The 27940-nt window shown below is 45.6% G+C and overlaps 1 protein-coding gene across 3 annotated transcripts in view; it reads right to left on the bottom strand.

Annotated features, from left to right (window-relative positions):
• MID1 (midline 1) overlaps positions 1-27940 on the bottom strand; it is a 340262-nt gene that overhangs the window by 136928 nt on the left and 175394 nt on the right. For 2 of the 3 annotated variants that reach the window (XM_047716062.1, XM_047716066.1), the window contains exon 1: positions 15175-15431. The exons of the other annotated variant lie outside the window; for it this stretch is intronic. The gene's annotated coding sequence lies outside the window, so the exon portion shown is untranslated. Of the gene's footprint in view, positions 1-15174; positions 15432-27940 lie in introns of those variants that run through there. 3 annotated transcript variants of the gene reach the window in all.

Genomic DNA, 27940 nt, shown 5'->3' with positions numbered 1-27940 from the left:
AGAGAGAGCGAGCACAGGCATACAGAGTGGCAGGCAGAGGCAGAGGGAGAAGCAGGCTCCCTGCCGAGCAAGGAGCCCGATGTGGGACTCGATCCCAGGACTCTGGGATCATGACCTGAGCCGGAGGCAGCTGCTTAACCAACTGAGCCACCCAGGCGTCCCTGAGGTTTTGTTTTTAATTAGGTGTGTTCGATTCATATAAGCTCTGTAAGAAACAAGGGCTGATATCTCTCTCCACTAACCACTAATTTTTAGCCATCAGGTGCAGAAGCGAAATGAACAACATCGGTACTTATCAGAAGTGACGCGTGTCCACAGCCCGGTGAGCTAACCTGAAGGCTGACATTCTCCTTCTCATCTACCCAGACCAGTGATTCTCAGGGTGGGCGAAGGGGTGGTACTTTGCTCCCAGTGGACACTTGGCATGTCTGGAGACACTTTTGGTTGTCAGATCTTGGGCGGGTGCAGGGTTGGCTACTGGCCCCTAGTGGGTGGAAGCCAGGGAGGCTGCTCGCCGTCCTACTGAGGCACAGCAGTGCCCCACAAAGAACCATCTAACCACAGACATCAATAGTGCCGAGGCCAAGAAAGCCTGACCTGGAAGAACCTAGACCGGGTGTTGGAGAACATTCCCACCTGTGTACATACCGACGACGGAGCTGAGTCATGCCTCTATGGAACTCATGCAAGTGCAAAAGCAAGGCTACCATGTTTGGGGGAAGAGAAAGAATGTTTAAATAGTCGGCAATTCTTCCTGGTATCAAACGTGTCTATTCCCCGAAGTGAATATGGGTTAAAGTACAGATCTGTGGTGTCTTGAGGAAGTATCAATTCTGGGGTTCTCAGAGTATAAATCGGCCAATCTAACATCGAAGGATCTATTTTACACAACACTGCTCCTTTATTGCTTATTAGCGTTTGAGCTAGAGCACAACTAAAGAGCCCGCAATCACGGGGAATGTGGACAATTTAGCCGTGCACCAAGACGGGCCCATGGGGGTGCGAGAATTTTACCGGAGAGGTACCGAATACAGCCACATTGCATTATGAAATATTTCTTCACGTTTTAGAAACCAGTATGAATGAGATACCACTGCACACTGCCAGAATGGCCAAAATAAAAACAGGACCACCACCAACGCTGGGGAGGAGGCAGAGAGCCTGAACCACTGACACATCACTGGTGGGACCGTACAGTGGTTCGGCCACACTGGGAGGCTGTCCGGTCGCGCAGTACAGAACTTAATGTGCACTTAGCACGTGACCCAGTAACCACACTTTCCATCACACAGAAATGGAAATTAAGGGTCACACAAAATCCCGTATACCGAGACAGCGAATTTATTCACTATACCTGTATAGCAAATTTATTGTAAGTGCCCCAGACTGGAAACAACCCAAAAAATCCTTCAACGGGTGCGCGGTTAAACTGCGATACATCCACACCATGGAATACTACTCGGTGAAGAAAAAGATCAAACCAGCAATCCACACAACAGCTTGGGTGAACCTCTAGACAATAATGCAGAGTAAAAAATGCCAATCTCAAGAGGTCACATATTCTATGATTACATTTATCTGATAGTCTTGAAGTGACAAAATTATAGATATGGAGAACAGAGTACTGGTTGCCAGGGGTTAAGGATGCGGGGGGGGGACAGGGGTGGATGAAGGGTACGTGGGACCTCATTGTACATTCTTCTGCAACTGCCTAAGGACCTATAATTATTTCAAAATAGAATTTTTTTTAAAACCACATTTCTAAAGGTACCTGGGTGGCTCAGATGTTAAGCATCTGCCTTCAGCTCAGGTTGTGATCTCAAGGTCCCGGGATCGAGCCCTGCGCTGGGCTCCCTGCTTAGCAGGGAGTCTGCTTCTCCCTCTCCTTCCCCCACTCACTCACTCTCTCTTGCTTTCTCAAGTAAGTAAATAAAAGCTTTAGAAAAAAAACCTCACACACACTCATTTCTGCACTTACGGAGCCCTAGGAAACAAGAGCATCCAAACGGCCACATTCACAGTTGTAGGTTGGTCATGGTCAAGGTAGAGTTCTTAGCTCTCAGTAAGGGCAAACGTATGCACCTCCAAAATACATCCTTTACCGACTCTATCTTTTGTATTTACTCCTCTGCTTAGTCATTTTGTTTTGGCCTGAAGGACATAAACACATGAACACGAGTATAACTGTAATTTCAGTTCAGAGTACTTTTTTAAAGAGAAGGTGTGTAATACTGTAAAATCACGGAAGCCCTGTAAAGAATAAAACAGATGAAGAAGAATGCTTTCTTGGATCATGGTATATGACAAAGACTCCTTCTTTAATCAAACTTTAGTCAGCCTCCCACACTCCGCATCTTCACTAGGCCTCAACCTTGGCCTCTATCCTTGCTGGGCCTGCACAGCCCAATGTTAGTGAGAATCCTGCTAAGTCAGCTTAGCAAGAATCCCCCACTGGGGTCCTCACTCCAGGGTCTCCAAGACTGTGCTTCCAAATTGACCACCTGGAGTGATTCTCTCAACTAAATAGTAGTTTTATCCCTGTCAAAATGATGTCAAACATCATTGTATGAGACCTGGTGTTTTCAATTTTTTTTAAAGATTTTATTTATTTATTTGACAGACAGAGATCACAAGTAGGCAGAGAGGCAGGCGGAGAGAGAGGGGGAAGCTCAGCAGGGAGGCTGATGCGGGGCTCGATCCCAGGACCCTGAGACCATGACCTGAGCTGAAGGCAGAGGCTTTAACCCACTGAGCCACCCAGGCATCCCCTCAATTTTTTTTTTTTAAAGATTTTATTTATTTATTTGACAGACAGAAATCACAAGTAGGCGGAGAGGTAGGCAGAGAGAGAGAGGAGGAAGCAGGCTCCCCGCTGAGCAGAGAGCCCGATGCGGGGCTCGATCCCAGGACCCTGGGATCATGACCTGAGCCGAAGGCAGAGGCTTTAACCCACTGAGCCACCCAGGCATCCCCTCAATTTTTTTTAAGATACTTTTGTTCAAATGAAATCATAATCAGAAGCCCAATATTTTTGGAAGAACAGAAAAACAGATGTAAACACCTGAGCTTTTCTTGTTAGAACGGCAGGGAACTGGAGGACGGCTCTGGCTCCCTCTTCCCTCTCCCCGCGTCCGGCAAAACTCTCCTTCCACCCCACGCATCGCTGCACAAGTCTTCGGGTTCCAAGGAGCGAAGGTGCGAGGACACACTTCCCCGGACTACTGCACTGGGGGAGATTCTCCGTGGAGCCCTTCCTCGCACCTCACACGTCTTATGAGCAGAGGCACCAAGGGTCTTTGTTTCAGGCTACCTTTTTTGTCTGGGGAACTGTCTTGGAAAATGATGGCCGTGTCTCCCCGGAGAGCAACAGGGAGCTGTCCTCACTGTCCATTTTAAGAGATTCGGGTTCGCTCAGCTCAGGATCCACGCCCGCAGGGCAAATCCACCGCCTGCTTCGCACCCAGTGGGGCTGCTCTGGGCTACCCTGTGGGACTTGGGGCTGGCAAGGAGAACGAACATGAACCTGAAGCTCACGCTGCTTGCTGTGCCCTGAGCGATAAAGACCTTTGTCTCTGACCCCGGAGTTTTGTGTCTTCTGCCGACACCCAAGAAAACAGCGGCAGGTTGACCTGTTCGCTAGCAGACAGGGCAAAGCCTCAGACCCCTTCACAATTCTTGACAACCGCCCTCTCTAACTTATTTAACACACACAGAATGTTTACTCTGTATGAGGTATTATTCTAAGCGAGAGACAAATACTAACTCACTTAATCTTTACCATCACGCAGTAAGACAGGCACTGTGACTACGATTTCCATTTTACGGGGGAGGCTAGTGCAATCGTGACTAAGTAGCCAGATCATTGCCATACGATGGAAGAACGTGCTGTACATATTTACTAAGCACCAAAGGGTTTTCCTTATTAAAACAAAGAGCATACAGTGAAACCTCAGACCCGTGCGACTGTTCTCCTCTGGCTGGTGTTGATCATAAAGCCCCAGTCTTCACGAAGGTGGACACAGAACCATCCCAAGGGGCAGAAATTTAAAAACCGCTCTTACAATCGATGTGCCCCGACATCTGGTATTTCAGAGGGAAAGTGGAAACTACTGTCTCAAAGATTTCTCCAAGGTCTTGAGTGGAACCTCTTACTTCCTTGGAAAGTGGTCGTAATTCCAACAAACCGACCTACTAGCACCATGAGTGTCCACCCAGAATTAGAGCTGCAGTAGCAAGCTTTCAACACTTTGGGGGTTATTTGTGTTTCATAAAGCTCAGGCACTTGACATTGCTGGCTAGAGAGCAGAAGACAGAGCGATAAACGGGCCCAGAAGTCTGGAGTCCGGCATGAGGGTCTGCCGTGAACCAGCTCTAATTCCCTTCATATAAAACCTTGAGGAACTAGCAACTTCGGATGATTGCCAACACACTCGAGGACCGTCAACAAGATACAGCCCTCCGGTGAATGGTTATTATGAAGACAGAGGACGAAAAAATGAGTATCAAGAACAATTCAAAATGAAGGATAGGAACAGACATTGTGTACACGCAAAGACACTCACCATCACCCAGAAGAGAGAGGGAAAGCTACACAGCGACACCTCTCCTCCCGTGTCAAGTAGGCAACAAGGCAGAAGTTGCACCTGCGCTCGCTCTCTCGGGCAAGCTCGCACACACTGGGGAGGCAATTTTTACTTATTCATCAAAATCAGAAACCGCATGCACCCTTTGACCCAGCAATCCCACTTCTGGGGATTTATAATATAGACACACCTGCCCCCCACAAACTGATCAATGTTCGAGGCTTTTCTAGGCACAGCGCTTTAATAGCAAAAGACTGGCTACAACCCATGGGATCAGTAGGGGAAGGGTCAAATAAATTATGGTACATTGTCAAGATGGAAGTCAGCACAGTTGTTTAAGAAAAGGAGGGAAGCTCTGCGCCCGGTTATGAAAGGCTCTCCAGGATAAAGCGGGGGAGAAAAGGTGCAAGCAATGTATGGGAAAGGCCTCGGTTTATGTAGGATGAGGGAAATACAGTCGTGTCTGCCTATGAGAATCAGAAAAATTGGTGGGAGTCTGCCACCAAACCCAAGAAAAGGATCTCACTCTCAGTGACAGTGTACTTCCCATCTTTGGGCAGCTCAGGAATGACAATGTTTCTATGCCCATTAGGGCCCTCAGAAGTCCTCTAACGAAGTTTTTCTTCAAGATGCTAGGATTTAAATTAACATAAGGATAAGACAGATACTCTAATACTCTGAGTTGAGGGTTTCAAACACCGTTTGAAGGACCCTCTCCAACCCCTACCCAGGGATCACAGTCAGGACTTGGGCCTAGGCCAGTGACTTTCAGACTGTTTCTTTAAAGGATCCACAGTGGATCAGCAGTTTACCTGGTTAAAATTCAGTTGGTTTGGTAGTGCTTTGAAGGGGACACTCCCTTCTTGGATTTTCTGCATTCAGACAGGATTTGCAGAGGAGCTAACAACAAAGGGATTTAATTAGAAAACAAGAGCATACCGTTGGTAGCTTTTGAAGGGGAACCACAGATACATACTCTTGTGGGCTTTTGCCTGATTACATTTGTTAATAAGGAATGCCGACACATGTGCACCAAAAACCGCTCAAGGTCTTTTGGTAGCAAATTATACTTGTAAATTTGATTTAGGTTGATCACTGGAAGAACTCACACTCTTTGAAGATTTGAATTCAGAAATGTATGAAAGAATTAAGTGGTTCTTTCCCCTAGTGATATGAAGTATTAAACGGCAGGGAAAAAAATGTGTTTGAAATCAACGGAGGAAATAATTCATTTTGAAAATTATCCCATAAAAATGTTAAGTAGGAAAAATACACCAGACCAGTTTCTACTGGATAAAGAAAGCAAACTTTAGGATGATGGGCTGGGAAACATCCTATCGAGTGCTTTGTCCTCTGCAAAGTTTTTGTTATCCAACTATGGCAGTCTTAGGCACAGTAATCTACTCCATCCCCAAACAACAAAGAACGGAGACTAATTCTCATCAGCAGAAAACTGCCTGGCCTTTGGAGAGGGCAGAGGCTCCTGATCAAGGAGAAATGAGTGTCTTTGAAGAAAGCATCTTGGGTTGTTTGGTTAATACACGAAATTCTCTCTTTATCATGCAGAAGAGTCATTTCAAAAGGAAAGTGCAAGTCAATGAGGATTAGTTTGGCTTCTTGGAGGCCAGAACTAAATCTACAAAACGAATGCTGAAATAAACAAGAATGTGAAATTGCTCATCCGCAGGGATGATGTAACTAATGCTGACATAATTTCCAAGCAGAAAAGCAAAACTAGGTCAAAGCACGTTGGCCTAACATAATAAGCATTTTTGCTCCCAGAATTTTACCATGTAGGCTGTGTCTGCAGGCATTAATGTCTTCTGTTATCAATGTTGGGTGCTGTCACAAACGATTCGTGTCTTATCATTCTTTGTTAGTTAAACCAAAACAATGTAGTTTACGTGTGAACTATTCCATTCTGACAGCTAAAATGTTAGAAAGGGGAAATGTTAAAAATATTCAGGAAGTGTCTTCTCTAGGCTGAGAAGCACTGGTCAGTAAATATTCATATTTAATAGTCTCCTATCACGTTCTTCTCCACCGAGAAATTTCTCTCACTCAGTCATCATGATTTCTATTCCTTCTCTCACGCAGAGCGATGTAGAAAGGGCGGCAGCATCCTCTCTCTCTAGAAATCCTCTTGAAACAAAAAACCTCCACCACCAAGTCCCTCCGTAAGTAGCCAATTTTTGTATTCTGCTTGCCTCGCCCTTCTATTTGTTCCACTGCATTCTCCTGTACTACTTCCAGAAAACACCCCTGATTAATTCGCAGAGAAAAAGACTCCCTTCACTCCCACAACTCTTCTGTGTAAACATAATCCTCTTAAGGTTTTTACTCTCTGCCATGTTCACACTTATCGAAAATCACAGCAAAGACTATGCAGACAAAAGTAGCACAAACTCCAAAGATAAAGCTATGTGAGCATTTGGATTTTTTGGACAGTATTTGCTCCTAAAGGGGATACAGTCCTTCCTGATTCTTGACTCACCAGAAACCATCGACTTTCTGGAACTGTCTTGGCATTTATTGGCTCATTACATTAGACTGTGACCCCCAAACATTCAAATTTTATCTTACCAGATGGCGTGTAGTATAGTCAAAAGGCAGTAAGATGGGGAGTCAAGAAGACTCAGGCTCTAGAAGTAAACTTGCTCATACCTTTGCTCCCTGATGGAGGGTAAAGCATCCCTTGGAGTGAAAATTTCAACCCACACATGCTACACTTTTAACCAGTACTCTTGCTGTCTCCTAAACATGTAGTTTTCTAACATTTGGGGATATCTTCCATCTCTGTTTCTTCATCTGGCCATTCATCTAGTTATTGGCAAGTGAGCAGGGCATTCAACAAATTGCACTTGTCCAAAAACATCTCTTTTCCTCTGAATTATCTGGGGAAGGGCCACTTCAAAACACGTACAACTGAAGCCACACTCCACCACTTGACATGCGACAGACAACACAGCCTACTGTGTGGGCCCTTTGAAAATGTATTTGTCCCGTTGTATCCGTAAACCAGTAAATGTCTCAGAAATTTCTATTTCATCATTTTAACTGTAACTCTCAGTCTGTCACACCCAGAAGCAGTGAAAATGCTTTGTCCAGCATATGTCTTGAATCTCGTAGAGAAAATGTGGCCACCATATGCGTAGAACGGAGCAGAAGACTGCTGTCTTCTCTCAGAAGCATTTTCCCAGTTGCTGAGTGACCTTGGGCATACCACTCACCTGGTAAAATAAACCAGCTGCACATGGGCCAAGGGCCGAACACACCGGGTTGGGCTCCATGAGGGCAAGAAGCAGAGTCCATCGTTGCTTCTAGGCTTTTGCGCTATCGGAGGACACATCCCGTTTGGTAACTGGTACTGTAGCCCCACGACAGAGGGTAGAAGCTAAGCCGCCTGCCACGTTCCAGGCCCTGTCCTCACCCAGAACACAACCGCATGGGCTACGCGGTCAAACAACTGCAACTTCCTTTGATTTTTCTCCGATGTCTATCTATTCAGTCCTTGCTGTTCCCCAATCTTTCTAACGCCCTTTCTTCCTCTTAAAAATGCTCCATTGGAAGATGCTCTTTCCTGCTAAAAATTCATGTAGTACGTACCCATAAAATAGGTAATGGTTCTTCTTGTGTGCCAGGCACTGTGCTTGGGCTCGGGGATTTCAAGATAATTAAGATGTAACTCTTGGTTTGTTTGTTTGTTTTTAAATCAATTTTTTTTAAGATTTTTATTTATTTATTTGACAGACAGAGATCACAAGTAGGCAGAGAGGCAGGCAGAGAGAGAGGAAGGGAAGCAGGCTCCCTGCTGAGCAGAGAGCCCGATGCGGGACTCGATCCCAGGACCCTGAGATCATGACCTGAGCCAAAGGCAGCGGCTTAACCCACTGAGCCACCCAGGCGCCCTGTTTTTAATTTTATTTATTTATTTGACAGCAAAAGAGAGAGATCACAAGTAGGCAGAGAGTCAGGCAGAGAGAGAGGGGGAAGCAGGCTCTCTGCTGAGCAGAGAGCCCGATGTGGGGCTTGATCCCAGGACCCTGAGATCATGACCTGAGCCGAAGGCAGAGGCTTAACCCACTGAGCCACCCAGGCACCTGTAACTCTTGGTCTTGAACAACTCAGTCCCAAGACAGGCAGGCAAATGATGAACTGGAAATGTATGCACCATTTCCAATACTTGTGTGGGTAAGAGGAAGCTCCCACTTTTTTCTTTCCATTTCTCCTAATCCAGTAGACAGGCATTTAGCTTACGAAGAGAATCCTTACAAACAACCTAAACCCACAAGAGCCATCATTCCCCTCACTTGGCCCCCTGTGCTTTCTTGGTTGTCACCCACAAAGACCTCAGTGAGTCCCCAGATGCAGGCAGGACGCCGAGAAAAGAACAAGTGAAGAGGTCGGACCCACAGGTGGACACACCAGCAAGTCCCATCTGCCAAAGCCATGACCTTGCCCACAAACCTTGTCCCGGAAAGAGCAATCCCGATTTTTCCAGCTCCAGGCTCTACCACCTACTCTTTCTCCAAGTTAAGATTCATCCTGAGGTTCGAAGGGCTAAGACATGAGCCTTAGCTCACCATATTGCTTCTCCCCCAACACCTGGCCAAGACCATTGTCTAGAGGAAGTAGGAGTGTGTTTTGGCGGTGGGGTAGGACAGGAGGAAAACTGGGCACTTACAGAAACTCAACTCACTGTATTTGGATAAGGAGTCCCAGTGGGAGCCAGATGTATCAGAAGGTTGTAGAAAGAAAGCTGCAAACTTGAGTAAACTTTTCCTACTTCAAATATTACGAAGAGGGGCCCATTAGCCAAAGTACAGTAACTCGTTCTCCTTCTGTGGTCCATCCTGTGTAACATGGAGGCATGTCCTCAAAACTCAGAACTGAATCTGACTGGTTATTTTTTTTTAAGACAGCAAGTTCTAGAAATGGAATCATTTCTCACTGGAGAACCTTCGGGGTTTCAAACAACCAAACTCAGAGCACAAAGCCTTCCTGGCCTGGGGACTGCCTTGGAGTTATTTTTCTCTATTGATAAAAATTGGTGAGGGGGCGCCTGGGTGGCTCAGTGGGTTAAGCGTCTGCCTTTGGCTCAGGTCATGATCCCAGAGTCCTGGAATCGAGCCCCATGTTGGGCTTTCTGCTCCGAGGGGAGCCTACTTCTCCCTCTCCCTCAGGTGCTCCCTCTGCTTGAATGCTCGCATGCACTCTATCAAATAAATACAGTCTTAAAGAAAAGAAAGACCTTCTTTAAAAAAAGATAAAAACTGGTTAAGTTACTACTTAATAATTATGATAAATGTATTTTGACTAGGAACTCATAACTTTCTCCAAATGATATGTGGCTACAAATTAACTAAACTTCACAAATACAAACCATTTGTCAACTCTCCTAAGGTCAAGAAAGCTTTGGCTACCAAATTATCAAGAAGATTTTTATCCATACAAATGTACTTACTATAGGCAGGCATTCTGCCCACAAATAACCTACATTGAGCTACAGAAATAATAAACTATACATCAGATCAAAGGTCCTTTGAGGGCAAGGGATCATATTAAAATCATGTCTGTAGCTCAAAAAGGCATATAATAACCATTTAAAGTAGCTTAAATGAACGACTACTGGATACATTAATTCTGTACGTACCCAGCAAAGGCCCTTGAATAATGTACTCTATTCATCATGAACAGCTGACTGCATATGAAACCTTCATCTTCCCCCTTTTTTGGCCTTTTTTAGCCAAAATTTTTCTTATAGCACAAAGCAGGTAAGTTCTTAGTTTTGTTTGTGTGTTTGCTTTGTGTTGTGTTATTTTAGGAAAGTCCTCTCTAAACATTTTTTTTTCAGTGCCTCAATTTTCTGACCTCTTTACCACCACCTGACTTTCTGGAGGCCATCAACCATTCTAATTTATGTCAAAGGGATATTTTCCTCCAGGAGGTAGAGGGGGGAGTCTTGTGGATGCAGAAGGGTCCCTCATATTTTGTCCTTTCATTTAAAGAAATTTCTAGAGCATGCCGGCTTATAAAACTAGGCAATCAACCTTCTAGAACAACCCCCCCCAGATGAATTTCATGTGGAATAAAAGGAATTGATAATGAGCCAGAAAGAATCATGTTGATAAAACTGTCCCGTATCTAAATGGGAGATTAGATTCCTGTTTGACCTGGCTTTCTAGCCCTTTCTTTAATCACAGCATACTTGATATTCTCTTCCTTGAATGAACTCATTTTCATTGTGGCTTTGGTCAGAAGATTAAAGAATCGCTAACTAATTGTTCCAAGTAAGCAGAGCACTTCTCTGGGCCTGGGATCAGCTCCCGCTGCGGTGGCCAGGCCTTCCATCATAGACACTTCAAGCCCGACCTCTGCAGGTTGCTAACTGAAATGCACACCGCCTGATCGGACTACGGTCTTTCTTTTTTAAAACCCCACCGGGTTCTAAAAATGCGAACATTCATACTAAGTGTAACAGGGAGACTGATCATACGTTGGCTTTCCCTTTCGTTTCATAAGTTGATTTTTGGAAGTAGCCACCATCTGACTGAAAAACATTTATATTTCATTTGCAAAATACTTTGGTCGTGGCTAACCATGGATTCTTTTTGCCTACGGAGAAAAATTCGAATGATTTGGATGAACTGGGGTCCTCAGAGCATACGGGTTAAAAAATGTCCTGATCAGCCCCACCTTCTTCTAATCAAACAAATCACTCTTTGTCCAGTGACCCAATCCCCCCCTTTCACGAAACACCGCGCAGAGCAGGTTGCCATAGCTACCTTGGATGTCGATTTACCACACAAGGGATCAAAGCCAGGAGACATCCACATACACACTTGGCCTTAAAACTCGCTGGAATGTCTGCGGATAACATGTACCCACCAATTAAAGGATTTGCCCACAGCCTACGCGGTCCACAGCCAAGCAAACTACAAACGCATGTCATAACGAATGGCAGGGAAAAGTCAACCTGAATGTTTCAAAACGACCAATAAGAATCTTTAATCCGAAAGCAAGTCTTAGGATTCTAACATTCCCTGTAAAGGAGAGATAGCCGGGAAGGCAGGAACATCTCGACGGAGTGTTGAAGACACGGGACCTCCAAACCAACCTTCAAACCACATGCAAAAACTTGAAACAGCTGTTGAAAGGGAACATTTCTCAGATACATATTTTAAATTCCGGTTACAGTATCCTTCTATCGCCGTGTTGGGACAAATGAGAACAGAAATGCCTTTTCAACTTTTATAGGCTTGACTTTCAAATGAAGGAAACCGTAAAACATACTTGGGACACTACGTGATGCTTACAGAGCCGTAAGAAAAAAGGATGCTGTAGGCGAGTCCCGTTTTAAGCTCCAGCACCTCGAATTCCAAGCCCCGTGCGCCCCGGTAGCCTGCCTTTCGCAGTGGGTAGGACTCATCCTCAGAACCACTCCTAATCGGCTACACATCTTTATACTTCGCCGTTCTCTACCTTCACTTCCCCATTTGTTCAATGAGGATCAAACTGTGGCCTCGTTCTCTCCTGGGGATGTGACAGAGAATAAATAGATCATGTTGGGAAAGGACTTTCTAATCCTCAAAGGAAAGATGAATACAAAGATGTTCATTACTAAACCAGATGTCCTTGGGCATTTTAATTCCAATCTGAAGAATGCAAAACAGGCCAGTCGCAGCTTCTCCGTAACAGCACGGTAACAGCACCAGGCCAAGAACCGAGCAGGTGCCAACTGCACAGGCTAGCGACCTCCTGCTTCCCCTTCACATTCTAAGGCAAAAGGTGGTGATCTGCTTTAACCCACCCGAGATCACAGTGTGTGCCTTCTTCTCTTGGGGTGCTTCACAAAGTCATCAGGATATCAAAAACGCAAGCTAGGTCTGGTGGGCAGTTTTATCTGGAGGAGGGAATTTTTTCCTTTCTAGCTCCAGAAAGAATCATCTGCTCTTCTCTCCTGCAGGGACAATGAGCGGGGCGCTGTGTGTGGGGGAAGAGAGCTGCAGAACGGAACAGGCCAACCTGTTGTTTCTAGCTGGGGCCGCCACAACAGGTGGCCATGCCTTTCCTCTCGCCTGGGAACACAGCAAATTCCTTCTCAAGGAAGTTTCAGGAAAGTTTCCCATTTAGGATCAGAGTGCGGAGAAAGATTGGCACACGCTTTGAAATTACTTCCTGATAAAGGCCAATCAGGTTTACACTTTTCTTTTGTTCTCACGCAGCGTGACCTTAGGAACCCTCAAATAATATTAACCTTCTATGCGTTTTTTTTTTTTTTTTCCTGCCACCCTGGCAGAAAGCCAAACCGCTCTGAATCTCATCTCCAGGCAGGCAGCATTCTCGTTCTGCTGGCGACTCCCGGCTCCCTGCTATACCTAGGACGTGGCAGGGGTCTCCGCGCTGCCACACCATTGTTCCACACTGTGCAGCCCCGGGGACGGATCACTCCTCAGCGAAGAGACTGGATTTCACTGCCGAGCTGATGACACACGGACCTATTTGATAGTTAACCTCTGCGAATCTGGCCGGGGCTGCTGGGCTGGGGTGGCCCGGCTGAGCTGGCCGACTGGCTGGTGGGTGTGATTTACCCAGCCAGGGACGCAGCAGTCTGCCCCAAGAGAAACTCAAATAAAGTTAGGCTTAATCCACACCAAACTCCACCACCTCACCCCTCCACAGCTGCTGCGGAACAATGTGTGAGACGCTTGAAACGCTGGACTGCCCCCGATTCTCTGGAGGAGCAAGGACTTCCCCCCTTCTCTCCTCCTTCCGTCCGCCCACCCCCGCAGCATCCCACTCCTCCACCCCACGCTTGGAACAGGCCAAAAAATGATGAGACACACGTAGTCAGAGGATTAAAAAGTCGTTCATTCACTAAATGACAAAGGAGTTATTACATGCATACCCTTAAAACTTCAATACCAGGCTCAATTCCAATTCACACGAATGCCACGACGCGCCAGGCATGGGGGAAATCATGCCAAGCCAGACAGCATGCCTCTTGGCATCAGGCATGGGGAGTGCCACCGTTCCACAGGGACTGTGTGGGAACAGGGATTCTGAAAACTGAGCTCAGACCCCAGTAAGGAGAGGACAGGTGGCCCCGCACAGGATCAAATGACTTCTTTGTTCCAGCTAAGGACCTTTGTCAAAATTGTTTTGCACTCCTCTTTTTCCTTTTAGATCCTTTCCATGTGGGCTTCTTGCTCCTTTACCCCACCCCATCTAACTGCTCGGCGTCAAAAAGAATGGGATGGGTTTGGGGAACTGAAAGCAGCTCAGCCTCGGCCCCGCAGTGTTCAGCAAGGCAAGGGCAATTCATTGAAAACACACGGCACTTGCTTGTCTAAATCCGCTTTTCGGCAATCACTGCAACTTGCCAACCGTGCTTGCTTAGGGAATAAGCGACAGAGGGTCTTGGCGCCTGTCTGCTGTGCAGCGGAGTTGGGGGCGGGGGTCTGCACCACCTCCCGAGGTGGCAGGAAATGGACAGAAAGTTCTAAACCCCTCGCCCTGGTCCTCAAAGGGAAAGTTTGCTTCCTATGCAAATCATCTCCCCCAAAGTGCTCGGGGTGGCGTGTGCTGAACCCATTTAGGAAAAAAAAAAGTGAAGAGGTTTTCTGGTGGTAATGCAGATGCTAACTTTTCCCACCCAGATTTATCAGGAGCTGGCAAAAGCAATTAACGCTCCTCTGGTAATTCGCCCTTGCCTGCCTCCCAGCATGTTTTTCCAATCTTGTCTTCCCTTTCTATGAGTAGTGATCTTGATATTTACATATTGACATAAGAGTCTTCCAAAAGTTTGAATAAGTTGTAAATCGCACCCTTTTCTTGGCTGCGCACACCCACTCTTTTCTTTTCCTTTTCTTACTGGTAAAGCTATAAACCCCTGCCTGGGCTGATAGGAATTTTATCATTCTGCCCCAAAGCCACGGAAGAAGCTGCCCCTTTAGAATTCCTTTCAAAGACTCATTTTAAGTAACCCCGAGCCTTTCTCATCTCCCCGCTTCAGGGTTGCCGTCTCACGTCCAGAAGCAACACGGTTTCCAAAGTGCTAGAACAGAAAAACAAATCTGCATTTTTCTGGAAGGACTGTCTGTGTTCACTTCAGGCTGCTTCCGCCTTCTCAGCCATAAACACAGTTAAGTGCTCAGAATGGGAAGCCGAAGTGAGATAAGACGCCCCGTGTAATTCTTTTTCAGGATATTCAGTTATCTTTATTCTAATCCGAAGCGTAGGAGAGAGGCTAAAAGCTGGAGATGGATCCCGCTCAATACATTCCAGCGAGCGCAAACTGGAATTGATTTACATATTCTACAAACCGCTTTTAAGCCCTTTACAATGACTGGCTGACATCACCAATCACCATTAGAGGCAAAGCGGGGAGGGGTAGAAGAGTGGTTGGGGGGGGGGTGCACGGAAAATCGGCTTCTTCGGTTCCCTTAGGAAAATGCAGCCCCGCCTTCACGCCAAATGGACGGACCTGGACCGGCATCTGCTAAGCCAGCGAGCTCTCCGGAGCACCATCGCAGGGGGCCCCAGGCTGCGCCCTCCCTCTCCGCCCGCCCGGGCAGCCCCCCGAGCTTACCTGCCTCATGTTTAGAATTCCATGACCCATCCGGCAGGGAGCGAGCTGCCTCGAAGCCCACGCCGGCGGTCTTCAGAGGGGAAACAGCAAACCCAACAGAAGCCCGCCAGACAAAAGCAACTCAGTGAGATCCACAGGCAGCAAAGAGCACGTTTTCTTCCTTTTTCTTTGATCTGTTGCTACACGCACTCTGCCCAAGACAATGTCAAGTTTCTCAAGCTTTTCTTCCCCAGCCTATGAAAAGTCGGGCTCCGGGAAGCGAGGACCGCCTGGCTCTTATTTCAAATCGGGTCTCAGAGACGTCGTAGGTGGCTGGCTTGGGCCCCGGAGGCGCCCCGCCAATCAGGAGGAAGGGGTGGGTCCTGGGAGCCAGGAAGGCTGCCTCCGCGAGGATTACAGAGCTTTCGGGATTTAAATGGCTGGAAGCAGCTGGAAGCACGGCGAAAGCTCCCAAAGTAAAGGATGAGTTAGTTCTATTCTTATCTCGCTGCTCCGGGTCTGCTCAAAGCCTGACTAACTAGCTTCGGGCCTCAAGGCCTTTGCCTTTTAGGAGCGCCCCAAAAGCACGAAAACCTTTGGAAGGCGCACGATTATTTCAGCCAAGGGAGTGCACCATTCAGGACCCGACCATCTTTTGGGAAAGGGTATCTGGGGGCGCCTGGGTGGCTCAGTGGGTTAAGCCTCTGCCTTCAGCTCAGGTCATGATCCCAGGTTCCTGGGATCGAGCCCCATATTGGGCTCACCGGGGAGCCCGCTTCCCCCTTCCCCTCTCTGCCCGCCTCTCTGCCTACTTGTGATATCTGCATCGAATAAATAAATAAAATATTAAAAAAGAAAAGAAAAGAAAAGAAAAGAAAAGGGTATCTGGCCCCGAAGTCCTGCTTTGGCGTAGCCGCGGGGGAGGACACCTAATTGTTAGGCAGAACACCTTGGGAGGAGGCCCCGCCCACTTCATTTCCATATAGATGAACTGTACAGCCAGTCTAAAAACAAACAACAACAACCAACAAAAACCAAATCTGGATGGGAACTTGCACGTGAATCTAGTGAAACCGCAACAAAAGACCAAGAATCTTTATCTGTTAAGGGCCCAAGGCATAATTTCAGATAATACTGTTATTAGAAAAAGAAACACTGACGTTTCGTGGAAAAGACGGTTTCTTTCTTTTCTCTTTCTTTCTTTCTTCTTTCTTTCTTTCTTTCTTTTTTTTTTTTTTTGAGAAGACCGTTTCTAAGGTAAGTATCTACCTGTCACTAGGGCTCACCATACCAACAGAGCTGATCTGGGGAACTTACTGGCAGGGACCGGCTGGCCATCATCTCAGCAGAATGGGAGAAAACCTAGCTGGCGTCTTCTAAACCTAAACCCAGACTTAAAAAGAATTCCCAAAGTCAGCTTTCTTAACTCCACGTAAACAGTAACTTCATTCAGTTCTGAGCCAGTGTGATTTCAATGCAAATCTACCTTTGGATTTCAGAAAAGCCCAAGGCCAGCAAAGACCACTTTGTGTGGCACCAGTGGTATATTTTCTTTCCCAAAGAAGGGGCCACAATTTTGTGAGACTAATTTTTAAAATTCTTGTATCAGGGGCAAAAATAACACGTTAGCAGATCATGAATGGGCTGTTCCTAGAATGTCATCTACATGGGCTCAGTAGGTAGGAACTCTTCCCAGTTCTCTGAAAACTCAGCAGCCCAATATCTCGACCCAGAAGTCCATACCCACCCCAGTCCCCCACCTTAGTAGGCAAAGGGCCCACCTGGGGACACAAGCTGACTTGTACTTATTTCAGAGCCCTTTGTTAGGAACTAGAACTCAGCACTATTGCCATTTGGGGTCAGATCATTCTCTGCGGAGGGTGCTGTGTTGGCATTGTGGGAGGCTGAGCAGCCGGTCTAGGCCCATGAGATGCCGGTGGCATTCCCACAGCTGTGACAAACCATAATAACCAATTACCAAATGTCCTCCGGGGGCAGGATGGGTAAAATCACGCCAGAGAACCGTGGATGTGCCAGCTCTGAAATATTGGCTCTCCAGCTACAGGGTGCAAGGAAGCTTCTGGGGAGACCGTTAAAAAATGCCAATCCCAAAGCCCCTGCTCCTTGTCCAAGAGAATCCGATCTACTGGTTTGAGGAGGAGCCTGGGAATCCGCATTTTTGTGTGTCCCCTCGCCCGCATCAAAGGACTCTGATTCACTTGGAGACACACTGCGCTATTCCTGCCCTAGGTGTGCCCACAGCCCCAGGACCTAGGGAGCTACCTAGAGCTGCTGCCGTTCCGTGTCAGTTGGGTTAAATCCCAAGGTACAACTCATCTCATTTCTCACCCTCAACAGAAGCTTCTCACAACTGCCTTTGCCTTCTGTGGCCATCATCTCAAAGGTAAACATGAGCTGGGATCTCCTCTCGCCTTTTCCGAGTTTCATCCATCTTTCTTCACTTTTAGCTCACTCCCCTACCATCCTCCAAGGTCACCCCTCTTCTGTGCTGTCCCAACGCCCAAGACAAATTAATCCCTTCCCTCCTCTATGCTCATAAAGCTGTTCATAGACACTGGGTGGTGTGCTGGTAAATGTTTACCAACCAACCTGCAGGGGGGAAAAAAAAGCCAAGATTTTTAGTAGCCTTTGTCAATTTCCATGCTGTAAATACTCCCTCCTTTCCCACCATGAGGACACTGAACACAGAGTTGGAAAAGAATCAGGACATGGTATGCACCAGCTTGAGCAAACCATGATGGTCACTTCCATGGGATACTGTCATCCTCCACTCTTGAGTCTCTCTCTCCTATTAGACTGTAACACTCTCAAGCGCGAGAATGGCTTCCCATTCATCTTCGCAACCGCAGCCACTCACACTGTACCTGCCGTGCAGTAGGTGGTCGACCAGCGTGCGTTGGGAGAGAACGCAATCCAATGGGCAGCTTCCCCAAGACATGGGCCCCCATCTGCCTGCCGCCACTGCCACAGCAAGGAAGGGAAAAGACGCTCGTAGAAACTCTGACAGTTACCTTTTTACCATAATGTCCTATCTATTCTGTATTTATGAAAACAATACGCACAATGTCATCCACCGTCCTACTGCTCCCACGTCTGAGCGCCATAAACAGACCAGAGTGAAAGTCTAGAGGCCAGCCTTCTAAAACAGAACCTCAACTTCATGGACGTATTTCTGAGACACCACGCTTTTTGTGGTTTTGTATGAAGGCATCCCACGCTTTTGCACCCACATACTTGCACATCCTATCAGCTATAGATTCCAAAGATCTCAGGAGGATTATATACAATAATCCCCGGGAAGTCAATGGGAGGGCATAGCCACTGGGAAGAAAGACAGTAATTGGTGATGGCCATCTCTACCATCTTCTCATTATGCACTAAAGCAGGAACGCTAACGGTGGTGTCATTAACAAACAGCACTTACGAGTGCCTACTGGAGCCAAGCATGTTGCCAGGTTCTTCACAAATGTGCGCCATTTACCCTCCACCAAAATACCAAAAACTAGACATCACCACTGTCATGCTAAGAGGAACAGACAAGATCATCGAGGCAAGGTAAATAACCCAAGATCTTGTTATAAATTGCCATACCAGGAAGCAAGTGTTTGAGATCAGTATAACTCGGCTTTTTGTTGTAAGATGTGCTGTTTCCAGAAGTGTCCAGAAACACCTAAAGAAAGTGGATAGTGTAAAAAAATGAAGTCTTTTTCATTTATAAATAAACAAATACAAATTTTTGGACTTTTTTGGTATAATTTTTAAAGCTTCTAATGAAATAAATGGCCCCTTGGTGGTTGTCCCTAAGTGAGCATTAGATCCACTTATTGGGAACGGCGTAAGCTAGTCAAGCGACACAAGCACAGAAACAGTGTGTGCAAATGTTGCGGTATTGACAGATATTGACAGATATTCCATAAAAGGTAGCCTAGACCCCCCCAAAAAAAAGAAAGAAAAAGAAGAAAAAGTAGTCTAGACAACAGTCCTCTGTGGTCATGTGCAGGTTTGGGTATAAACACACCTACACAGTAAATATCACACAGGAGCCTAGGCAGGTGGCCCTGGGCAGGCCCTACTGGACATGGCTGGCCGTGAGCATGCCTCCTCACAGGAGAGCTAGCAGGACCTGGGCCGCCTCGTCCTGTGTTCTGCTGAGGTCAAAGCCTATGGGATTAGCATTTGTGTAAGTAAATCATGGTTGGCTATCAGTAACTTTGTAGAGTTTATTGAAATAGGGGTCAGGACACGTCATTAAAAGTCAGTGAACCAAGCTGAAATTGGCCAGTCACCACCTGGGAAGTGTGCTTGGTGCAAGTGCAGTCTCTGGGGTCTGTGAAAAGACAGTATTTCCTCTCCCGCAGAAGTTCCAGAAACCTGATTGCCTTATACTTAACAGAGGCTGGAGGAACACTGTACTTGAGGTAATGAGGGAAGGTAGTTCACGTCGATGACAATACAAGGCCCAGCTTAGGAAAAAAAAAAAAAAAAAAGAAAACCCCACCTATAATTCTTACAGGAGGTCACAAAAATGCAACAAGTCTCTACTCAGTGGGCGTAGGTACTCCTTAAGCTAGTTTCTTTGAGTTGGTTGATGGCGGCAACATGGTATACCAGAAGCACGGGTCATAGATGCCATTTGGAGTCCATTTTTGGTATCCATGTGGCTGGTAAGCTCGCTGATGGACTCCAAGTAAACCAACTGACATCTTTAACCCCAATTTTCAGGGGACGATTGGGCAAATTATGGACTGAAAGTTTGTGCTGCCCCAAAATGCATATGCTGAAATCCTAACCGTAATGTGATGGTATTAGGAGGTGGGGGGCTATCATTGGAAGGTGATCAAGTCATGAAAGTGGAGAGTCATGAACCACACTAGTCCCTTGTGAAAGAGATCGCAGAGAGCTATCTCCCCCTTTGCGTCGGGAGGACACAGCAAGAAGACAGCTGTCTGAAGCAGGAAGTGGGCTCTTATTTTCCACCCAATATGCCCACACCTTGATCTGGGATTACCAGCCTCTAGAACATGAGAAATAAATCTCTGTTGTTTATAAATCCCCTAGTCTGTGGTGCTTTGTGTTAGCAACCTGGTGGACCAAGACAGATAAAATCAGGAGCGAGAAAGTTTTTTTATAACTCTTGATGTCTTAGTGTTTCGGATGACAAGATTCTGGAAAGAAGGAAAGAAATCTGTGAATACAAAAATGGAAGGAATAGTCACACCATGAGAAATGGGTTTGGAAAACGTACCCTAAGGGCAGACTTGCAGACAGGACAGAGTCATGGTTTTCAATATATTGAACTTAATATCTCCTCACTGAAAAATTAAGAAGTTAAAACAAATCATCCTATTTAAAATTTTAATCCTAACTTAATTATTTAATAATTCTCTGCTTTTAGAGGTGAAATATTTTGACATTTCCTAGTTTTTGTTGATGGATTAAATATGGCTGATCCTTCTTTATCTTCCTCTTAGTAATCTGGTAAAGGTTTATGCATGAACTTGGTGATGATTTTTATATACTCCTCCTGCTGTCAAATAGTCTCTACACTCCCAGTTAAACCTTCTGCTTCATGTCAACACAATAATATCCTACTTCCCTAAAGTAATTTTTCAATTTCCAAGTCATCTACTTTCTTTGCTACAATTTCGTGCTTAAATTTGCAAGAACGTTATTATAATAATATATTTTTTACTTATCTTATTAACCCTTTTCCTAGATTCTGAGGTCAATGAGGCCTGTATCAGTCAGGGTTCTTCAGAGAAATAGAACCGGTCGGATATATAGCATATATCTTGAGGTTTATTTCAAGGACTTGGCTTCGATGATTTTGAGGACTGGCAAGTCTGACATCTGTAGGGCAGGCTGGCGGGAGCTAATCCTGTAGTTCCGAGGGAAAATTTCTTCATCCTCAGGGAAACCTCAGTTTTGCTCTTAAGGCCTTCAACTGATTGGGTGAGGCCCACCCACATTCTCAAAGATAGTGTACTTTACTTAAAGGTTATAGTTGTTAACCACATCTACAAATGCCTTCACAGCAACCCCTAGATTAGAGTTTGAGTGAATAATGGGTACTATAGCTTAGCCAATGGACTTGTTAATATCAAAGCACACAATATGTAATCAATTAGTCCATAAATGTTTACTGAATTGTTGCAACTAATAATAATAATAATTTCAAAACTGCCATCAGCAAAAGGCTCTCTTCTCTATAAATAATGAAATCTTGCTAATAGATTTATTATGTGCTTCTCAACTGCAACACTGGAAGGTAGGAGCTATAAAACTTTGAGATAAAAGGATTTCTAACTGACGATTCTATACCGAGTCATGCTATTCATCAAACGTCAGGATAGAATGCAATTTTTTTCCATAGAAGGACTCAGAATTTTTGCATCCCTTCTACTCTTTCTTTGGAATCCACTCAAAGATGTGTTTTAGCAAAAGGAGGGAATTAAACCGAGGAAGATAAGCCAACATAAAGAGAAGCGAAGATGATGGGTGTTATAGTTCTAAAAAAGGCCTCCATCCAAGCTGGAGCAGGAAGATGGACAACTCCTGGACAGAGGCCTCCAGGGGGAGAAATGATACTGAGAGGTCGCATCTGAGGATGAACAGGTGCACATGGATATAAGCAAAAGGCAACACTATTATTCATTCCAGAAAGCAAAAGAGTGCACATGAAAAGAAGCCCAGTCCTAGGACGCTCCTTCTATCAGCAGCAATCTCTGATCTCGATCTTGTGGCAGAGACGACGGGGAGCCAATCCAGTACCCACCTTCCCCTTGTTTCTTTCCAACAGAACTTCAGTATATTTGGTGGCAGAAATGTGGCCGGCTGAAGGGCATCTCCCAGTCTCCCTGGCAAGTGTGGGTGGTGATGGGACACTGTATGGCCGATGGAAATTTAATAGAAGCTGCTGTGGCGATCTCCTGGGAAAGCTCTTCGAGGAGACACACAGTTTGCCCTTCAGCCTTCCCAGTTTTCCCACCAGGGGTACGGATGCAGTGTCTGAGGGACTGGGGCCGCTGTGTCACCACGAGAGGGACAGGACATGCGGTCAAGCTGGCAAACAGGAAAGAACAGAGGACCCTGGATTCCCGAGGACATCTTAGAGTCTCCGCATGAGCCCTGAACTTCATGTTCGGTGAGAAAAATAAGTCACTACTTTGTGTGAGCCCATGTTTCAGAGTTTGTGTTCATAGATGAACACAGTTCCTAACTGACACAATTTTATTGGGAGGATGTGGGGTGGGATGGGGAGCGTGGTGCAAGAGAGGTCATTTCTTCCTGATCTATGCAGGATATGAAAGATAAGGTCTAAAATTCATAGGCCAAGAAAGAGCAATAAAAGCATATTCTGGGAAATATCAAAGTCCATAGCAGAGGAAATATTTACAAGTCGAAAGGGATTGCTCCTAGGATGGAGGGGGATGGCTGTTTTTATTACAAGTCTTTAGTATATTTGTACTTTGAAGATATATTACTTTGATAAAAATTAAAAATAATTAAAAACAAACAAAAAGATATGCACTGGTGATGAAACCAATTTCTTGTCCTTAAACTCACTTCCTGTATTAGCAGTATATTATGATTATCTGGCTCACAGTTAACCAAAGAGTCAGGGTAGAGCATTCGAGAAGTTACATGCCTGATGGCCCCAGCTGAATCTCAAGGGCAATGTCACCACGTCATGCACATATGATCTGATTGGCATTTTCTCTTTCCCCTGCCATGGATTTACTTTGCTCCAAGTTTATGACTGATTTGCCATGCATAGTGGCAAATACATATATGAGACAGCCCTGATCCAAACTGTTTTAGACGAACATTCTTTTAGATCTCCAGGAATCAAAATCCTACAACCTGGACGTCCCAATAATTCATTAGACTAATTAAAAATTTTTTTTCTTTTTATTCCAATTGGCATCATTCTTGATTTAAATTCATTTTCTAAAATTGGGTTTAAGTATGGCTAGGAATAACTTGTCACGCTTCTTTATATTATTACCACTTTACTTCTTATCCTTATTCTTTCCTCTCCCTTATTTTTCTTATATAAGAAAAGAGTTAGTCTCTCAAACCTTTAATATTTTAATACTCAAAGCTGATTTTTAAATTAGCCTTAGAGATTAAAAAGACATTTACTTTTGTGACCCAGATCTCAGTTTTTATATGTTAGAAACAAGCAAATCAGGCTGGTTCATTGATAATCACATGGACAGAAGGTGAATAGAAATTTTAATCAAAAGAAGCTTTGAACAGGATTTGCGCTCCTTGCTTGAAAAAAGACAATGCTTTATCCTTTAGATTGACACTTCTCAGATGCAGAGAAAGACTGCTGAAATGGCTGTATTTTTTTCCCCTGATTGGCACGACTCAATAAGTGGTTCCCACCAGAGGAAAAACTCACGATGAGCCAGAAGCATGGCTTACACGCCTCTGTCCTTTGCTAGACACCGATCGGGCTGGTTTGGTTTGTTGTTGTTGTTGTTGTTGTTGTTGTTTTTAACTCCCTTTTCATAGCCAAAAAAAGAATAGTTGCCCTTATTTCCTTATAACTAGATGGCTCACGATGAGTCTTTCCTCTGCTGGTAACCACTTAGGAAAATTCGCGCAGACTGAGATAGGCTTTCCTCTACTACTCCCCTGATACAAGATGCAAGATAAACACGTTGAGGGGAGGCAAGGGAAAAAATGCGAACGCTGAGTAGCAGTGCCTTGCCTTTCTCCATTTTCACTAAAGAGCTTTTTGAAATGTCTCAGGAACTGCATTCAAATGAAGCTTCATTTTATTTCTCCTTCGATTTAATAACTTCCAAAAGGAAGACTTCTGTTGCTTGTCTATTTCATAAACGGTGCCACTACTTAAAAATACTTTTAATGCGAGTGATTTAAAGAACATCACACAATGAACAGGATAACCGTGCCCTTCAGTGGAGCTTTATCTGTGTCATATCAGAATATTTCTCCTAAATGATCTCTGTGTGGGGGGAAAAGATAATTTCGTTATGGTCATCTATGGGCAAATTAATTTCATGCAATTAAAGGAATTCAAAACCAGCTGATACACTCTGCTCTAAGAGGTCTAACGGAGTGCAAGCTTACACTGAGGAGGGGACATCTGCACTAGAGAGATGCACGAGTATTTGTGCTACGGGGAACGAGAGGTGAAAGGAATCGCGGGTCTCTTGTGGACCTGGTAAGCGTCAGGCCCTCTTGAAGACGGAGCGAGTTTCTGGGGTGTATGTGACAAACCCATCTCTCTGACTCCGAAACTCGTGCTATTTCCGGCACATGGTGCTGCCACCCTGGTCCCTGGTGCCGCTCTCCTTTGGGAAGAGGTGCCGCAGGGCTCCCTCACCCCCAGTGCCATATACAGGAGTGTTTGGGATTCACGGCTTGCTTTGGTTTGGTTCTGAAATCGCCAACCTCAATCCGCCTCCCAAAGCATGTCACACAGCACCTTCAAGGTAAGCCCAGAGTTCGGGGTGCCTGGGTTGCTCAGTGGTTAAGCCCCTGCCTTTGGCTCAGGTCATAATCTCAGGGTCCTGGGATCGAGCCCTGCATCAGGTTCTCTGCTCATCAGGGAGCCTGCTTCCCCCCCACCTCTCTCTGCCTGCCTCTCTGCCTACTTGTGATCTCTCTCTCTAATAAATAAATAAAATCTTTAAAAAAAAAAAGTGAATACAAGGGGAAATGATTAGCTTTGATAGTGCTGATAAATTAAAGGAATGAGTCCTGGGTTCAAGACCAAAAATTTCTAAATTAGACAACATATGTTGTCTGAAATCTCAAAACAAGGTAAGCCCAGAGTTCACCGTTATCTTTGAAAACCCAGTGAAGCACTTTAGTGATTTTTATTCACCTTCAATGGCTCTCCAAATTCGGGGTGTGTTCATTTGATCATTTCTAGACAGGAGGAAAAAAATATCCCACATGGGTGCCTATCGATGGGGTATTTCTCGTGGAGAAAGAGGTCGCTGCTGCAGGGCGGAACATGAGTGCTAGGGCCATTTCTCTAGGGCCGTAAATGAGGTTTTCCTTCTTCATTAAGAATTTCTCCAAGGTTTTCCCATTGGAATATGTTTCTGTGATTCAGTTCCACAGTTAGGAAAGCGTGCAGCCTGTGGAGGGTTAGCAATCTACCTTTATGTTGCTAATGAATGTGAACCAAGCCAAAAAGTTTATACGACACATGGAAAAAAAACACTGCCCGTAGTACTTGATTTATTATTCCCAGTCAATGCAGCACAGCAATGTGGCTAGAAGCACCTATTCCAGAAACAGCCTCAGTCCAAATATCAACTTTGTCACTTAATAACCATGTGAACATGGCCCATCTACTTATTCTCGCTCAAAGTCAGTGTGATTTGAATAAAGCGATTTGTTTCAAAATACTATTATTTAGGGGCACCTGGATGGCTCAGTGGGTTAAAGCCTCTGCCTTTGGCTCAAGTCATGATCCCAGGGTCCTGGGATCGAGACCCGCATCGGGCTCTCTGCTCAGCAGGGGGCCTGCTACCCACCCCCCCACCCCACCCCCCACCTGCCTCCTCTGCCTACTTGTGATCTCTGTCTGTCAAATAAATAAATAAAATCTTTTAAAAAATACTATTATTTAACATTTACGGAGGGCCTACTAAATGCCAGACACTTGTGAGCCTGTTAAATTCTCCTTTGCCCCCAGGAGAATGGGTACTAATAGTATCCCCATTTGCCAGTAGTGAAAACTGAGGCACAGAGAGGCAGAGTGAGTTGCTGAGGTCGTAAAGCTAGGAGGCTGCAGATCCTGGTTTACACATTCAGGCTGACTGGCCCCTGGAAACATGCTCTTAGCCACAGAGAACACAGCGCAGGGTGAACATGCAAAAATTGCAGCTCGTGTGATGATGAGGTAACGACTAAAACAAGAAAATGCCCAATGGTCACTCATGCGTTTGTGAAACTACTTGTAGTCACCGTGTGACTCCATTTCGATCTGTGTCTCACCTTTGCCAGCTCTGTTTTGGGTGCACAGCCTGTGTTCTTCCTTCTGGGGCATGCACAGATACAGGGCCACCTTTGCTGAGAACATCAGAACAAGGCATTCAGCCTTCGAAAGTTCCCCTTAAAAACACCCGGGGGCGCCTGGCTGGCTCAGTGGGCGGAGCGTGAGACTCCTGATCTCAGGATTGTGAGTTCGAGCCCCACGCTCGTGGTGGAGCCTACTTAAAATAAGAAAAACAAAACAAAAAAATACCCAAGGCATAGGAGTCCTTAAGAGTCAGAAGACCGCCGTAAGTGAACAACGGTGGTTTCTCACTGTCCTTAGTGACATTTAAGACTATAACTTATTTACATGTGCTCTAGATACGGAACAGGAACCAAACGCTCAGATCCACTGGCAAGTAGCCCCAGGGTAGGCAATGAGATGCAGTTGCTGTCCCTTTGCCCTCCACGTGGATCATGGAAGTCTCGCCTCAGCCCCAAAGTGCTTGCAAATGGGACTGTCCGAGCCTCTGCGCCTTATTTCTTCCCATTACAGTCACATCCTCTGGCCTAATGAATTTCTAAAACTAGTTTTCATTTTATTTAGGGCAAGTTTCCAGCCGTGTTTTAAAATTAATCAGCACTAGTAATAAAAGATAACATGACCCCTGAAACTTTTGGCAAACACGTTCCACCACCGAACATACTATTGTAACACCCTTGCCTCTAGAAAAGTTGAAATGGACTATGCCACGCCTATTTCCTCTGGCTGCCGCTCTCAGACAACTCCCTTACTCTGAGCTTTCGGTGTCCTTATTTGCACAATCAAAGCATCAGCTGACTCGTCTGCCCTTTGAAATCACCAGGAAAAGAGATTTAAGAGGTATTAAAAGGTGTCGGTGAGGAGTGCCTGCGTGGCTCAGTGGGTTAAGCCTCTGCCTTCAGCTCAGGTCATGATCTCAGGGTCCTAGGATCGAGCCCCACATCCCCCACATCGGGCTCCCTGCTCAGCGGGGAGCCTGCTTCCTCCTCTCCCTCTGCCTGCCTCTCTGCCTACTTGTGATCTCTGCCTGTCAAATAAGTGAAATCTTAAAAAAAAATTTTTAAAAAATAAAATAAAAGGTGTTGGTGAGAGGGTCTCAGTCCCAGAGACTCTGATTTAATTGATCTGGGTGGGGAGTTTTGTTTTTTTTTTTTAAAGTTCCCCTAGGGAATTAGAATGAGCAGCCCAAGTTAGAGAACTTTGGGTTGGTCTAGATCAGCGGCTTTCAAATGCCAGCGTGTGTCACAATTCCCTAGAGGGCTTGTTAAAACACAATTACCCAGCCCTACCCCACCTGATTCAGCAGGTCTGGAGTGAGGCCTGGAAATTTGCACTTCTGAAGAGTTCCCAAGTTCCCGGGTGGGGCTGTGCCCCAGGTTTGTGAACCACTTCTCCCAATCTGGGCTTCTCAAACTCCAGCCCTCAGGCCAAATCCTGCTGGCCACCTGTTCTCGCATGGTTGGTGGAGAACGGTTCTTACTGTTTTCAAACGGTCGAAGAAAACCATCAAAAGAATTCTATTTCAAGTCATGGGAAAAGTATATGAAATTCAAATCCCAGGGTCCATAAATAAAGTTTTATTGGAAGGCAGTCACACCCATTCATTAAACCGAGCTGGAGCCTGGTGTGACTGCCTGTTTGCCGATGAAGATAACCCGGACTGCCACTGGCTCATACTCGAGCTTAGGTGTTTGCCTCCCGAAGCAGATCAGAGTATGCCCCCCTGCAAATATGCCACTTTGGCATCCGGATTAT

Source organism: Lutra lutra, chromosome X (assembly GCF_902655055.1).
Source record: "Lutra lutra chromosome X, mLutLut1.2, whole genome shotgun sequence".
In the NCBI taxonomy this organism is placed as follows: Eukaryota; Metazoa; Chordata; class Mammalia; order Carnivora; family Mustelidae; genus Lutra; species Lutra lutra.
The sequence above is the reverse complement of the archived record's forward strand: the minus strand, read 5'-3'. Positions and strand labels throughout refer to the sequence as shown.